This window comes from Rhinatrema bivittatum, chromosome 1, assembly GCF_901001135.1.
Source record: "Rhinatrema bivittatum chromosome 1, aRhiBiv1.1, whole genome shotgun sequence".
Taxonomy (NCBI): domain Eukaryota; kingdom Metazoa; phylum Chordata; class Amphibia; order Gymnophiona; family Rhinatrematidae; genus Rhinatrema; species Rhinatrema bivittatum.
This window is the reverse complement of record NC_042615.1, coordinates 825,986,058-826,002,936: the sequence shown is the minus strand read 5'-3', so window position 1 is coordinate 826,002,936 and position 16,879 is coordinate 825,986,058. Positions and strand designations below refer to the sequence as shown.

The window sequence follows — 16,879 nt, the reverse complement described above, 5'->3', positions numbered from 1 at the left end:
TGAACAATTTTGTATCATCTGCAAATTTGATTACCTCACTCGTCATTTATCTTTCCAGACTATTTATAAATATATTGAAAAGTAAGGGTCCCAAAACAGATCTCTGAGGCACTCCACTGCCCACTCCCTTCCACTGAGAAAATTGTCCATTTAATCCTACTCTCTGTATCCTGTCTTTTAGGCAGTTTGTAATCCACGAAAGGACATTGCGTCAGTTAGAGCATCGCTGTGATCTTTCTCAGAGAAGCTCATGATCAAATTTAGGATGTTTGCACTTGTACAAGGCTTGAAATTTGGAGAGGCTCCAAAGATCTCACAAATGACGACACCATTTGCGTTGTCTCCTGAGATCCTGGGTGGAGTGAGGGGGGCATTCAGTGAATATATGAGCTCGAGCACTGACTTCCCTTCTCAGACTCCTCTGTGTATCGAAGCTCAGAACTCAATATACAACCAATCAAGCCATGAAGATTGCAGTTGCCTTTCTGGTGGTGGCTCTCATCTGCTTCTGTCAGGGTAAGTATTCTTTATATTATCAAATAATATTGAGCAGAAATCTCCAGGCTTAATGAAGTTGATAGGATGCAGAAAACTCCTGAGCACCTATTTGATTTACTCTCTCCCTCAGACCCATAAAGTATTTTTTTAAATATACTTTATATTTTAACAGACTGGAATACATTTGAGAGCAAATTATAGAATAAAATGAGAGTAACATTCTTACATATTCCCAAAATATAATACTCAGGTACTTTTCAGGCACCAAAAAACATCAGAAAACATGGAGGGGTTTAACCCTGACGGCCCACACAGGATGCTCTGGATTTATTTTTGCTAATAGTCCCAGAATGTCCTCCAGATGTGATTATATTTATCAGTTGTTTCCCTTAAGGAATTAGTAATTTTCTCAGTGATTTCAATTTCAACCATGTGGGAAAGCTATTTAGATTTGCTGGGAGCTCGCTTCCCCATCAACACAATTGTGTAACTGGCAGCATGAATACAGTGAATAATAAGAAATGTATCCATGGCTGAGATTGTTTCCATGGTATCTTTCCAATATCCAAACAACCCCACACAGGGATTTAGAGAGAAATACTTATTACACATTAACCTATTTCCCATTCAATATCCTGCCCAAAATGCTCCACTAGAGGACATGGCCACCAAGCATGCAAGCATGTACCTTTTAGCCTGCAACCACACAAACACAATGGGGAAGCAGATCTAGAGAAGGAGGTAAAACCATAGGTATTGGTATAATCAAATCAAAAGCTTAACCATGAGGTAAGATCTTTTTGGACATATTGATATGGAGTGCGCCTCCCTCCATATGTCTCCCAATCCATGTCATCCAGTGTAAGCTGCAGGTCATCACTCCACAGCCATCTCAGAGAGGTAATTCTATCAGGGTCCTCATCTGTATCAGTTATAGAATTGTAGATATGAGATATAGCCCTCCCCTCTTGGGAATGATCACTCAAAAATCTCTCCAGAAAATGCAGTGCCCGGATCCACCCTTTACCCTTCAATCTTCCCAAAGCATCTCTCATCTGTAAGAAAAGGTGATGAGCATTCTCCATGATCCAGGACTGATTCACCAGATTGCTAAAGGCCACTCTATTGTCTCCCTGCACATTTATAAATGTATTGGAGACCACATTGTTGCCAATTTACCACATCATGAAAAAAGGAGCAGTAAGAGAGGGATATTTAGCCAGGAGCATCACTGGAGAGCATTCTGTCCAGAAGATGCTCACAAATCTACAGACCACTTCCACCAAACATTAACTCTGTGTGTGCAATAAGGTGGTTGCTTTTATGGACTCTCCTAGCACCTACAGAAAGAGAAGCAATGGTCGTTCTATTCCCTCCATTTGTTCCCTTTACAATTGGAACCATTCACTAGGACCTCTGGATTGAACCACTCTCATAGACACCAGTCCTGCTGCCCAGTAATAACACTGGGGATCCCACAACCCCATGCCACCCTGTGACTTAGGCCTGCACAACATGGTCAATTTAATATCTGCCACCTTGTGGTGCCAAATAAAACCCCGCAATTACCCATTCAAAGATGTAAAAAGAACTGGGGAACTACACATGGGAGAAGCTGGAACAAGAACAGCAACTAAGGTAGTATACAAATCTTATCTAGAATTATCTGCCCCGACCAAGTAATATGCAATTCAATCCAGTCCTTGTGGTCCTTCTTTACATCAGAAAGCAGTTGTGAATAATTTAACCTAAATACATTTCTAAAATTGGTAGAGAACCAAATGCCCAAGTATGTAAACACACTGACGACATGCCTGAAATGCCACAAGCTTCTAGGCATGTAGGTCCTACCTCCAAAAAGAAAGAGCTCAGAATTTGCATAGTTAATTTGATATCCTGACAATATCCCATAATCTCCCAAGAAGTGCATTAAAGTAGGGCCAGAGCTATCCAGTTGTGTCAGATACACCAAGATGTCATCTGCATATAGGGATACATGATGCTGAACCCCATCAACTCTAATCCCGTGGATCCCCCAATGGCCACAGATAGTATAGGCAAGGCTTTGATGGCTATATCAAATAAGTGAGGTGATAAGGGGCTTTGATGGCTATATCAAATAAGTGAGGTGATAAGGGGCTCCCCTGTCACATTCCACTAGCCATTGAGAAAGGGATGTTGTTGTGAACCTGCTAGGGAGTTAGCAATCTGTTATGAATCTAGCTGCTACGAAGGGAGGAGTTAGCAATCTGTAAGGTTGCTAGTCCTATGGAAAGAGAAGTTAGCAATCTGTTATGCTTCAGCTTCCTGTGGAAGGAGGAGTTAGCAAACTGTTATGATCTACTCCTCAAGAAGGGAGGAGTTAGCAATCTGATATGCTCAGCTCCTATAGAGGGAGTAGTAAACAATCTGTTAGGGTTTAGACTGCGGAGTAGCAATTTGTTTGAATTTGTTGCTGAAGACTCCTGATGGAGAAGGAGTATCAATCTGTTACCAGCAGAGTGCTTGGAGAGGACACTCAGCTGTAGAGGAATGTAGATAGGTGGATCCTTGGCCCAATGGCAGATGACTGCGCCCCCAGGAGGATATCCTGAGAGGGACCACAGGCTAGGCTTGGGTATGGAGACAGACACAAATAATTATGTTATTAGACAAGCTAGTAGATCCACCAGCAGTGGCAGTAGTGAGCTGATATGCCCGGCAAGGCTGAAGTACTTCAGGTACTGGAACAGCGATCCCAAGGTTGCTGAGCTGTAGAGAAACTATAGATAGTGAGTAGATAGGGTATGCTGTGTTCATAGCCAGAACTAGAATGCAAAACTCACATAAGGTCTTTAGGAAGCTCAGTAGTTGGAAGGGGTTAGGCCCTCGAGGAGCGAGTACCTGGTTCCAGGGAAAGCTCTGAGAGAGCGATGGTAACTCACAATTGTCTGTATCTGTGATAGCTTCCAGGCAGTAGAGAATCTTCAGAGTGTTCAGGAACATGGGCCCTCGAGGAGTGAGTACTGGTTCCTATCTGCAATCTGAAATAAAGAAAAGAGAGCGAAGCCCCCGAGGAGCAGTTATTTTAATTTAGTTTAGTTTATTAGCATTTCTATACCGTTGCATCAGACATGCCTTCACAACGGTTTACAAATTGAAACATTCAGGAAATATAATATTTTATAAAATAGTAACAGCTAAAAACTACATAGAAAAAGAGAATAAATACATTAGCTGTTAGAGTAAAAGAAAATCAAATAAAATTAATTTAAAACATAACTAACAGATAGAATCTCTATCAGTAATAGGCATGTGGTATATTCTGGTGTTTCACAGCTAATATCTAAGGTTTCATGCTCTGTGAAAATGTTTCATACTCAGCAAAGGCACATTTGAATAACCAAGTTTTCAATTCAAATTTAAATTGCTTTTTTTCTGCTGAGAGTCTCAGGTGTGTTGGTAATAAGTTCCAAACTTTTGATCCCGCAATAGATATAACACGTTCTCTTACATGTCTGAGCTTTGCTCATTTAAATGTAGGGACTGATAAAAGCCCCTTATTCTCGGATCACAAGTCTCTCTGCGGTACATGGAGATGCAGGGAGGTATTCAGCCATTCAGTTTGTTCTCCATATATAACATCGTGAACTATACAGTCAATTTTATATTGAGTTCGATACTGAACTGGAAGCCAATGCAATTTGATCAAGGTAGGGGTAATATGGTCATATTTTCGTTGACCTGTCAATACTCGCGCGGTCGCATTCTGCAAGACCTGAAGAGGCCGAATACTGGAGGCCGGTAAACCAAGAAGTAAAGAGTTACAACAATCTATATTTGTAAAAATAAGAGCTTGTAGGTCAGACCTAAAATCTTTATGTATAAGAAAAGGCTCTAACTTTCGTAAGGTTAGCAGTTTGAAATAGCCATCTCCTTAGTTTTGTAGCTATATGTTTTTTCAAACAAAACTCTGTGTCGACAATAACTCCTAAATCCCATGTATGAAGTGAAGGGCATATTTTAATATTATCATTAAATGACAATGCTGGAATGATGTTAAAATGAAGTTTTCGTTCTAATAAAACAATTTCTCTCTTGTCCATGTTTAAAATTAATCGTAAATGCTGAAGTAATTTTTTTTTAATGATGACATATAAACTTTAATAATTTCTAATGTGTCCTCTACTGACATTTCTATGGGAACCAAGAATTGTATGAAATTTTAAACCTATACCATTTAAAAAATGACAAATTGGTAAAACATAGACGTTAAAAAGAGAGGCAAATAATGTAGAACCCTGAGGACCTCCTGTATACAGAGGAATTTTATAGGAGGTTGAGTTGTTAATTTTAACTTGGTACAACCGATTGTTAAGAAAGGAGGCAAACCAATTTAAGACAGTGTCCGAGGAGGCAGAGTAGCTTGGACAAATCCTTGCTAACTCGATATGTTATTAAATTCCGAGACCTTTTATATTAGAAGCGGAAGACGTCATCTCAGGGTGACACCCCCGAGGTTCACACCCTTGCTGGTACATCAATCGGAGCGCATGCGCGCCCTATGTCATCAGGAACATGGTGGATCCGCAGCGTTGTGCTGGTCTGGGGACGCCGGAGGGAGACGGCAAGAAGATGCCGCGGCAGCTAACCATCCATCAGAGCTGGAGGGAGTCGCCACAGAGGTAAAGAGTGCAGAGTGAGGGTGTCGAGTAGCGACAGCGCAACATTACCCCCTTCAAAGGGCAATCTCCTCTTCGGGTACCTGGCTTAGGTATTAAAGGATGCGTGAGGTGAAACTGATGAAGCATCTCTTTGTCCAAGATATTGGTCTGAGGCTCCCAAGATCAAATCGGGGCCATAGCCTTCCCAATCAGAAGATATTCAAAAATATTGCCACTGATGTGAACATCCAGAATCTCTTTGATCTTGATGTCTAATTCGTCTTCTGCACAGTGACAGATGGATCGAGATTTGGGCAAATCTTTCAGAGTGTTATTGATGATATCAGCAGCAATGGGTAGAGCTGCAGTGGACGTCACTGAGGAATTCAGTGGAAGTGGTGATGCTGAAGAATGTCCAAAATCCACTTCTAAAGATGACTCTCCAGTAGAAGATGCTGGATGAGAGATGGTAGTATAGCAGTAATGGCTAACTGCTAAAGACGCCACTGAGACTTCAACGGAAGTGGCGATGTTGGGCACGTCCAACCCCACTTCTAAAGGTAACTTATTCAGTAAAGTAACTGGATGAAGTGTTGAATTCAGCACCAATGAGTAGCTGCTATAATGTCACTGAAACTTCAACAGAAGTGGCAATGTTGGGGTACGTCCAAAATCCACTTCTGGATAACTCTTCCGTAGATGAAGCTGGAAGAGAGATGATGGCAGCACCAGCAATTCAAACAGGCTGGTAGCTAGAGATATCTTCCTGTGCTGTAGTGCTTCAGACACGACTTCTGAGTGAAACAATTGTAGCAGATATCTCTAAGTTATAGACCATGAAGACGGTAAAGATGTAGAGCGCCATCTAGCCATGGCGAACATAGCAACCGCTATGAATATCAGCAGCCAGGAGTAAAACTGCTGTGGACTTCATTAAGATCCTCAAGAGAAGTGGTGATGTAAAGGAACATCGAATGTCCACTTCAAGTTGTGATACAATAATGGATCTTCTAATTTGACAAAGGAACTTCTCAGGTCTACCACAAGACATCTGAGAATAAGGTTGCCTCCTGCCCCTGAGTCTACCAGGGCAGGGGTCCTAACCGTTGCTGGTTCATAGGTCACAGAGACTGAATAAGAGAGCGGAGGAGATAACGCAGTATGGCCCAACAACAGTTCTCCCGCGGGACTTAGGCCAATCCGTTTCCCAGACGAATGGGGCATGAAGAGACATCATGGCCGGACTGACCACAGTACATGCACAGGCCACATTTCTTCCAAAATCTTCTCTCCTCTGAGGTCAAGTGACCATGACCAAGTTGCATTGGTTCATATTTAACAACAGCAGGAATTGCTGGGCCCATCCGAGGTGCAGGGGTACTGGCCTGTTTCAACCCAGTTAACACCTTAGGCCAGAGTTCCTTCACCTTGTCTCAGAGCCGACAATCAATCCGAGTAGCAAAAGCTATCAATTCTTCCAGTGAGTCAGGTGTATGGCGAGCGGCCAGCTCATCTTGTCTTGTCTTGTCTTGTCTCGGAGCCGACAATCAATCTGAGTAGCTAAAGCTATCAATTCTTCCAGTGTCAGGTGTCTGGCGAGCGGCCAGCTTGTCTTTCAAGTGGGTATCCAGGCCTCTGCAGAAGAGAGTAGGGATGTGAATCGTGTCCTCGATCGTCTTAACGATCGATTTCGGCTGGGAGGGGGAGGGAATCGTATTGTTGCCATTTGGGGGGGTAAAATATCGTGAAAAATCGTGAAAAATCGTTAAAAAATCGAAAAATCTAAAAATCGAAAAACCGGCACATTAAAACCCCCTAAAACCCACCCCCGACCCTTTAAATTAAATCCCCCACCCCCAAATAACTTAAATAACCTGCGGGTCCAGCGGCGGTCCGGAACGGCAGCGGTCCGGAACGGGCTCCTGCTCCTGCATCTTGTCGTCTTCGGCCGGCGCCATTTTCCAAAATGGCGCCGAAAAATGGCGGCGGCCATAGACGAAAAAGATTGGACGGCAGGAGGTCCTTCCGGACCCCCGCTGGACTTTTGGCAAGTCTCGTGGGGGTCAGGAGGCCCCCCACAAGCTGGCCAAAAAGTTCCTGGAGGTCCAGCGGGGGTCAGGGAGCGATTTCCCGCCGCGAATCGTTTTCGTACGGAAAATGGCGCCGGCAGGAGATCGACTGCAGGAGGTCGTTCAGTGAGGCGCCGGAACCCTCGCTGAACGACCTCCTGCAGTCGATCTCCTGCCGGCGCCATTTTCCGTACGAAAACGATTCGCGGCGGGAAATCGCTCCCTGACCCCCGCTGGACCTCCAGGAACTTTTGGCCAGCTTGTGGGGGGCCTCCTGACCCCCACGAGACTTGCCAAAAGTCCAGCGGGGGTCCGGAAGGACCTCCTGCCGTCCAATCTTTTTCGTCTATGGCCGCCGCCATTTTTCGGCGCCATTTTGGAAAATGGCGCCGGCCGAAGACGACAAGATGCAGGAGCAGGAGCCCGTTCCGGACCGCTGCCGTTCCGGACCGCCGCTGGACCCGCAGGTTATTTAAGTTATTTGGGGGGGGTTCGGGAGGGTGGGGGATTTAATTTAAAGGGTCGGGGGTGGGTTTTAGGGGGTTTTAGTGTGCCGGCTCACGATTCTAACGATTTATAACGATAAATCGTTAGAATCTGTATTGTATTGTGTTCCATAACGGTTTAAGACGATATTAAAATTATCGGACGATAATTTTAATCGTCCTAAAACGATTCACATCCCTAGAAGAGAGTCTTGAGACATCTGGGGTCCCAGCGAAGTTCTGCTGCAAGAGTCTTGAATTCTATGGCAAATTCAGCCAATGATCTGTTGCCTTGCTTCCAGTCCACTAAAGCAAACCCAGCAACAGACATACGAGCAGGGTCATCAAAAACGGATTTAAACAAGTCCATAAATCCTTCTATGTCCTGCAAAATAGGGTCCTTGCATTCCCACAAGGTAGATGCCCATGACAAAGCTCTCTCATCCAAGTATGACAGGATGTAGGTGGTCTTAAAAAGGTCCGTGGAAACAATGAAGGCTGTAAGGTGAAATGCAAGCTGCACTGGTTCAAAAAGCCCCGAGTCTTCTGGACTTCTCCGGAGAAGCGAATAGGAGCAGCCAGTGGAACCGCAGTCTTTAAAGTTATCTCCTGTAACTGACCTTCTTGGGTAGAAACTGTGCCTTGTATCTTCTGTGTATGAATCTGATGGAATGCTGCAGTAAGTTTCTCCAAGGTTTCTTGCTGTTCTGAGATGCGTTGAGCCTGCAAAGCTGAGAGGTGTGCCGGGTCCATGGGGTTACTGATATCTCATACCTTAAGCTGGATTCCCAGGAGCACTGCTTCTCCAATTTGAAGCCGAATCCACTGGAGTTAGCAATCTGTTATGAATCTAGCTCATACGAAGGGAGGAGTTAGCCATCTGTTATGGACTAGTTCCTGAGGAAGGATGAGTTAGCAATTTGTTAGGTTTCTGCTCCTATGGAAGGAGGAGTTAGCAATCTGTTATGCTTCAGCTTCCTGTGGAAGGAGGAGTTAGCAAACTGTTATGATCTACTCCTCAAGAAGGGAGGAGTTAGCAATCTGATAAGCTCAGCTCCTATAGAGGGAGTAGTAAACAATCTGTTAGGGTTTAGACTGTGGAGTAGCAATCTCTATGAATCTGTTGCTGAAGACTCCTGATGGAGAAGGAGTAGCAATCTGTTACCAGCGGAGTGCTTGGAGAGGGCACTCAGCTGTAGAGGAATGTAGATAGGTGAATCCTTGGGCCGATGGCAGATGACTGTGCCCCCAGGAGGATATCCTGAGAGGGACCACAGGCTAGGCTTGGGTACAGAGACAGACCCAAATAATTATTTTATTAGACAGGTTAGTATAACCACCAGAGGTGGCAGTAGTGAGCTGATATGCCCGGTAGGGCTGAAGTCCCTCAGGTACTGGAACAGCGATCCCAGGGTTGCTGAGCTGTAAAGAAACTATAGATAGTGAGTAGACAGGGTATGCTGTGTTCATAGCCAGAACTAGATGACAAAACTCACAAGATCTTTAGGAAGCTCACTAGCTGGAAAGGGTTAGGCCCTCGAGGAGCGAGTACCTGTTTCCAGGGAAAGCTCTCAGAGAGCGATGGTAACTCACAATTGTCTGTATCTGTGATAGCTTCCAGGCAGTAGAGAATCTTCAGAGTGTTCAGCAACATGGTCCTCGAGGAGCGAGTACCGGCTCCTATCTGCAATCTGAAATAAAGAAAAGAGAGCGAGGATCCCGAGGAGCGGGTATCCCTGGTAAGTCCGAGGAGGCAGAGTAGCTTGGACGAATCCTTGCTAACTCGATCTGTTAGCAAATTCTGAGACCTTTTATATTGGAAGCGGATGATGTCATCTCAGGTGGACGCCCCCGAGGTTCGCGCCCTTGCTGGTAATCGGAGCACGCGTGCCGCTGTACGTCATCAGGAACATGGTGGATCCGCAGCGTTGTGCTGGTCTGGGGACGCCGGAGGGAGACGGCAAGAAGATGCCGCGGCAGCTAACTGTCCATCAGATCCGGAGCGAGTCGCCACAGAGGTAAAGAGGAGTGAGGGTGTCGAGCAGCGACCGATGTAACAGATGTAAATTGATGTAAATATATGCCTTAGAGCATATGTAGAGGGCAGGCACCAAATTATTAAATTTCTCTGGAAACCCAAGCTTCTCCAGCACTTGGAATAGATGCAGCCAGTGGATCCAATCAAATGCCTTATTGGCATCCACGGCCAGGATACTTCATTTAGAATATTAAAGAGTCTTCTAGTATTCTCCACAGACCAGCATCGTTTAATAAATCCCCTCTGATCCCTATTAATATAGAGTCATTTTTGGTACAGCTGATTTTAAAAGGTATGCGCATGGCGTACATTTGTGCACGCTACCCAGCGCGCACAAATGTACACCTGATTTTATAACATGCGCGCGCAGCTGCACCCATGTTATATAATCTAGGGTCGGCGCGCACAAGGGGTGCACAATTGTGCTCCTTGCTTGCGTCGAGCCTGCTCCGAGCCGCGCTGCCTTGTCCCGTTCCCTCCCAGGCCTCGGGGGCATCAGACTGGCCTTGGATGGAACTTTCATACCCCCTACCCCACCTTTCCTTCCCTTCCACTACCGCCCCCGCCCATTCCCCCCTACCTTTTATGCCTTACTTCAGCCACTGGCCAAACCCCTTCCCCACCGCCGGACCACCCCTTTTGTAAAGCCCCGGGACTTACACGCGTCCCGGGGCTTTACACGCGCTGCTGGGCCTTTTTAAAATGGGCCCAGCGCGCTTAAGGTTGGTTTTGCATGGAAATCCGTCAGATTTACGTGCATAACCTTTTGACAATCCAGCCAACATGGATGAGATGTATCAGATAGTAGTCAGTAGGCATGAACATTATTAGCAATCTCTCTGTACTGTCTTAGAGTTTAGCACAAGACAAACAGCACACTTCCTGGAACAACATATTTGATTATCCATAGAATATCTCCATGCTCTTCAGAAGTGAATGATCAACCAGTATTACCCTCTGACTCCTAGTTTCAGTGGATGTTGAATCCTCAACTTTTTTCTTCTGAGCTTAGGATGGTTCCTCCTCCTCCATCTCCAGTGCTCAGTACCATTTCTTGAACTCAAAGGAAACTGAAGTCAAGGCAGTTATATAAGCCAAGGCCTATATAATTTAGCAATTTTCACAGCACCGGCATGTGCCATTGCGGCACCCTCGATCCTCCATTAACCCAATCAAAACCAAACCAACTCCCTCCACTCAAGTCTCTCCCACCTCCTGCCCCTTTCCATTATGCAGCTCAGTGTAATAGAGACCAGCCGGAGTTTGAAAGCAAAGTGATATTTTATTGGTTTACAATTAAGACCACAGCAATCAATACCAGTAGTAAAATTATCAAACCAATATTCTAAACAATATCACCCCTATTTGTAATCAATTAAAAGTCAACAACCAGGTTTGGCTGTGCTGCCACTCATAATACCTTTCTTTCCACTGAAAAATATCTTACAAAAGTATAACAAGGAACCAGTACCAATCAACAGGGCACCAGCCGTAAAAACTCCCAGCACCCATCGTAGTAAATGCAGGCAGTTAAGCCATTGAAGCTTGCCCCGCTGCAGGGCTCAGCCTTGAGATCACGGCCCAATGAAGCACCGTATTCACTGATGAACGAGTGGGGTGTGATCACTCATAGAACCCACTTTTTGGATGGCCATTCAAGCTCACCATATCACAGTCTTAATTCATCTTACACTTGACACTTGGGAGCAGGAAAATACTTTGCTGCATGACCCTTTCCATACCAGGTTCTCATCATCCGGTCAGGGACGGCCACCCTCCACCATAACCCGAGTCGGTGACACCTTGCTTGCCAAGGGCTCCTCACTTTCAATGCTGTGGCCATAGTAGAATGATAAACCATCTATTGCCACCTGCAGATCGTTATTAAATATGTCAAGGCTTTTATCCAAATAGTGAATCCCATCCGGCCTATACAGGCTGGAACAGCTTTCATCAATAATTTCATGCAATACACGTTCCCCCAACAGTACTCATAAATTTCTGCATCCTCCTATTCAATTTCCTGAGGCTTCGGTCTATAGCGTGATGCGATCTCTCATTGCGCCACACCCTACATAGGATGATGAAGGACCAGACAGCACAAATTACCGGTAATACCCGGTGATAAATATGCAGTCTTTTGGGAATGTTTGAACCAGTTCTGTTCTATGGGTTGTAATGTCATTCCCTCCTAGGTAGAGGATAATGACTCATAGGGAGGCCTGCGACCTTTTCATCTATAGTAGTAATGGCATTAACTGGTCCCACCGTATCCCATGCTGATCCATCCAGATTAGCAATGTAACCCTGGATGTCAAGTCAGGAGTTCTCTCAATTGTTTCACTAAAGCCTTATGGGACCAAAATATGAAGGAATGACCACAAATCTATACTCAGTGAGGGACTTGAATATTACCAGCGAACAAAATAAGAAACATAAGAAAACATAAGAAAATGCCATACTGGGTCAGACCAAGGGTTCATCAAGCCCAGCATCCTGTTTCCAACAGTGGCCAATCCAGGCCATAAGAACCTGGCAAGTACCCCAAAACTAAGTCTGTTCCATGCCTGCATTATTATAGAAAACAGATGTATCATCCGTCAAGTTAAGGTCTTTATAATATTTAATTCAGCTGGACACCAACAATCAGTAGACATAATCTGGTGTGGAGGCAAGCCCAGCTCGGCTGCAGTTGCCACCACTATACAAAATGAATGCGTGCCATAGACTGCCGCTACCGTTGGGATAATGCTGCTCAGCAGACCACAGAGACTGTGTGTGGGAGTGGGGACCTGAATGTTTTGCAGAAACAGCATGTGACAGCGGCTGTATATGAGAGAGAGAGCATGAGACAGTGAGAGCCTGTGCTTGAGCAAGACAGCATGTGGGAGTGAGAGAGAGCCTGTGTGTGTGGGAGTCAGACAGCATGTGGCAGAGAGTAGGGATGTGAATTGTTTTTCAACGATTAAAATTATCGTCCGATAATGTTTATATCGTCTTAAATCGTTATAGAACACGATACAATAGAAATTCTAACGATTTATCGTTAAAAATCGTTAAATCGTGTTACTGCGCACTAACTTGAGTTAGTGCGCACTAACTCCCCGTTAGTGCGCACTAACTCGATTTAGTGCGCACTAACTGAAAATGATACAAATAAACACTTTCCAGGTCACTGAAGGTCAGTTAGGAATGAATATGTGTTCCTATTGGCTGGCTGCCCTCTTATCTATTGATGTTACCAAGGTTACCACTGAGGTGATGGTTGGGGGGATGGGAAATGGAACTGGAAACTAACGAACACCAACAGAAAATGAAACAAAGTGTTCATACTTCCCAGGTCAGTAAAGGTCACTTAGGAATGAATATGTATGTATGTATTCCTATTGGCTGGCTGTGCTCTTATCTATTGATGTTACCAAGGCTAATACTGAGGTAATGGTTGGGGGGGATGTGAAATGGAAACAGTTGGAAGCTTGACAAAAAAAGTAATGTAATGATCAGCACTCACGTGACTAGAACTTGTTTGTTTATTATTTTTGTTAGCAGGCACCTGAAATGCTAGTGCATGTTGAATTTGCCAATCACTGTGCATTTTAGAAAGGTGGTCCTGGCTGGAACTGTACACAGTTCAAATATATGTAATTGATTGTTGGTAAGTGTATTTTTTAAGTAGCCACACTGGCACAAGTATGTTTACTTTTCCTCCTACTTAACTCACTAGCTCAGCTTTGTAAGAAGGGCTTCTCTGCTTGTGTGTTGTTTTTGTTTGGTGTGAGGAGAGCAGAAACATCAGATCTTTATTCAATCTACTACAGTCATCTCTTACAGTGCCCTATCCCTATTAATACCAGGAGTGTTGTGATCTTCCTGCACACAGTGCCCTAACCCTGATACCAGTCTGAGACAGCTCCCTCCCTGCATTACTAGTGAGAGGCTGGCTTCACAGACAGGGGGGAGCTGCCTGACCCTCACTCCTGACTTCCCCCATGTCCCAGCTAGTGAATGGTGTGTGGGTGAGGGGGGGGGGAGGATGGTGAAGTCTGAGACAGCTCCCTCCCTGCATTACTAGTGAGAGGCTGGCTTCACAGACAGGGGGGAGCTGCCTGACCCTCACTCCTGACTTCCCCCATGTCCCAGCTAGTGAATGGTGTGTGGGTGAGGGGGGGGGGGGAGGATGGTGAAGTCTGAGACAGCTCCCTCCCTGCATTACTAGTGAGAGGCTGGCTTCACAGACAGGGGGGAGCTGCCTGACCCTCACTCCTGACTTCCCCCATGTCCCAGCTAGTGAATGGTGTGTGGGTGAGGGGGGGGGGGGAGGATGGTGAAGTCTGAGACAGCTCCCTCCCTGCATTACTAGTGAGAGGCTGGCTTCACAGACAGGGGGGAGCTGCCTGACCCTCACTCCTGACTTCCCCCATGTCCCAGCTAGTGAATGGTGTGTGGGTGAGGGGGGGGGGGGGAGGATGGTGAAGTCTGAGACAGCTCCCTCCCTGCATTACTAGTGAGAGGCTGGCTTCACAGACAGGGGGAAGCTGCCTGACCCTCACTCCTGACTTCCCCCATGTCCCAGCTAGTGAATGGTGTGTGGGTGAGGGGGGGGGGGAGGATGGTGAAGTCTGAGACAGCTCCCTCCCTGCATTACTAGTGAGAGGCTGGCTTCACAGACAGGGGGGAGCTGCCTGACCCTCACTCCTGACTTCCCCCATGTCCCAGCTAGTGAATGGTGTGTGGGTGAGGGGGGGGGGGGGGGGGAGGATGGTGAAGTCTGAGACAGCTCCCTCCCTGCATTACTAGTGAGAGGCTGGCTTCACAGACAGGGGGGAGCTGCCTGACCCTCACTCCTGACTTCCCCCATGTCCCAGCTAGTGAATGGTGTGTGGGTGAGGGGGGGGGGGGGAGGATGGTGAAGTCTGAGACAGCTCCCTCCCTGCATTACTAGTGAGAGGCTGGCTTCACAGACAGGGGGGAGCTGCCTGACCCTCACTCCTGACTTCCCCCATGTCCCAGCTAGTGAATGGTGTGTGGGTGAGGGGGGGGGGGGAGGATGGTGAAGTCTGAGACAGCTCCCTCCCTGCATTACTAGTGAGAGGCTGGCTTCACAGACAGGGGGGAGCTGCCTGACCCTCACTCCTGACTTCCCCCATGTCCCAGCTAGTGAATGGTGTGTGGGTGAGGGGGGGGGGGGAGGATGGTGAAGTCTGAGACAGCTCCCTCCCTGCATTACTAGTGAGAGGCTGGCTTCACAGACAGGGGGGAGCTGCCTGACCCTCACTCCTGACTTCCCCCATGTCCCAGCTAGTGAATGGTGTGTGGGTGAGGGGGGGGGGGGGAGGATGGTGAAGTCTGAGACAGCTCCCTCCCTGCATTACTAGTGAGAGGCTGGCTTCACAGACAGGGGGGAGCTGCCTGACCCTCACTCCTGACTTCCCCCATGTCCCAGCTAGTGAATGGTGTGTGGGTGAGGGGGGGGGGGGGGGGAGGATGGTGAAGTCTGAGACAGCTCCCTCCCTGCATTACTAGTGAGAGGCTGGCTTCACAGACAGGGGGGAGCTGCCTGACCCTCACTCCTGACTTCCCCCATGTCCCAGCTAGTGAATGGTGTGTGGGTGAGGGGGGGGGGGGAGGATGGTGAAGTCTGAGACAGCTCCCTCCCTGCATTACTAGTGAGAGGCTGGCTTCACAGACAGGGGGGAGCTGCCTGACCCTCACTCCTGACTTCCCCCATGTCCCAGCTAGTGAATGGTGTGTGGGTGAGGGGGGGGGGAGGATGGTGAAGTCTGAGACAGCTCCCTCCCTGCATTACTAGTGAGAGGCTGGCTTCACAGACAGGGGGGAGCTGCCTGACCCTCACTCCTGACTTCCCCCATGTCCCAGCTAGTGAATGGTGTGTGGGTGAGGGGGGGGGGGGAGGATGGTGAAGTCTGAGACAGCTCCCTCCCTGCATTACTAGTGAGAGGCTGGCTTCACAGACAGGGGGGAGCTGCCTGACCCTCACTCCTCCGGGGTATTGTGATCTTCCTGCACACAGTGCCCTATCCCTGATACCAGGGGTGTTGTGATCTTCCTGCATGCAGTGCCCTATCCCTATTAATACCAGGAGTGTTGTGATCTTCCTGCATGCAGTGCCCTATCCCTGATACCGGGATGTGTGCAAGAAGATCACAACACCCCCGGTATCAGGAATAGGGCACTGTGTGCAAGAAGATCACAACACCCCCAGTATCAGGAATAGGGCACTGTGTGCAGGAAGATCACAACACCCCTGGTATTAGGGATAGGGCACTGTGTGCAGGAAGATCACAACACTCCTGGTATTAATAGGGATAGGGCACTGTGTGCAGGAAGATCACAATACCCCTGGTATCAGGGTTAGGGCACAAGTTCTAGTCACATTGACTGATCAACATTACTTGTTTTGTCAAGCTACCAACTGTTTCCATTTCCCATCCCCCATATACTGTCAGTAGGAAACTTGGTAACATGAATAAATAAGAGGGCAGCCAATAGGAATACATATTCATTCCTAAACTGACCTTAACTGACCTGAAAAGTGTCAAATTGTATCATTTTCAGTTAGTGCGCACTAACTCCCAGTTAGTGCGCACTAACTCGAGTTAGTGCGCACTAATCGGAAAAAATGATTTTTAACGATTTTTTAACTAAAAAATCGTGCCTAAGACGATTTTCTTGCCCTGCCACACGATTTCTATCGTTAAGACAATATGGAAAACGATTCACATCCCTAGCAGAGAGAGACTGTGTGTATGAATGATTGTATGAGAGAGAGCATGAGAGAGTGAGAGCCTGTGTGCTGTGTGTATGTGATAAAGAAAGCATGTGAGAATGAGAAACTGACTGTGTGTTTGAGGGAAGAAGACAGATGGAGAGAAAAGAAATAGAAAAAAAGACACTATAAAAGGAATTGGCAAAAAAAATAAGAAAGGGAAGATGGAAAAAAAAAAAGCATGTGACCAACCGAATAGAAAACTAAGATCAGACAGCAAATGTAAAAAAAAATAAATTACTTTTTAGTGATTGGCACATGTAATCTTTGGGAATGTGCAAGAGTAGCACTTTCTCTATGCAGATCTCACAATGTACGAGATCAGCATAGAGGAAGTGGAAGCCCAAGGGGTCTGCACA

General features: G+C 46.5%; 1 long non-coding RNA gene across 1 annotated transcript in view; it reads left to right on the top strand.

Moving 5' to 3' along the window:
* The first annotated feature begins 396 nt into the window (after positions 1-396).
* Positions 397-16,879, top strand: part of LOC115079111 — a 29,811-nt gene continuing 13,328 nt past the window's right edge. Inside the window, exon 1 of the long non-coding RNA XR_003853195.1 lies at positions 397-516. This is a non-coding gene — a long non-coding RNA (uncharacterized LOC115079111). The remainder of the gene's footprint in view (positions 517-16,879) is intronic.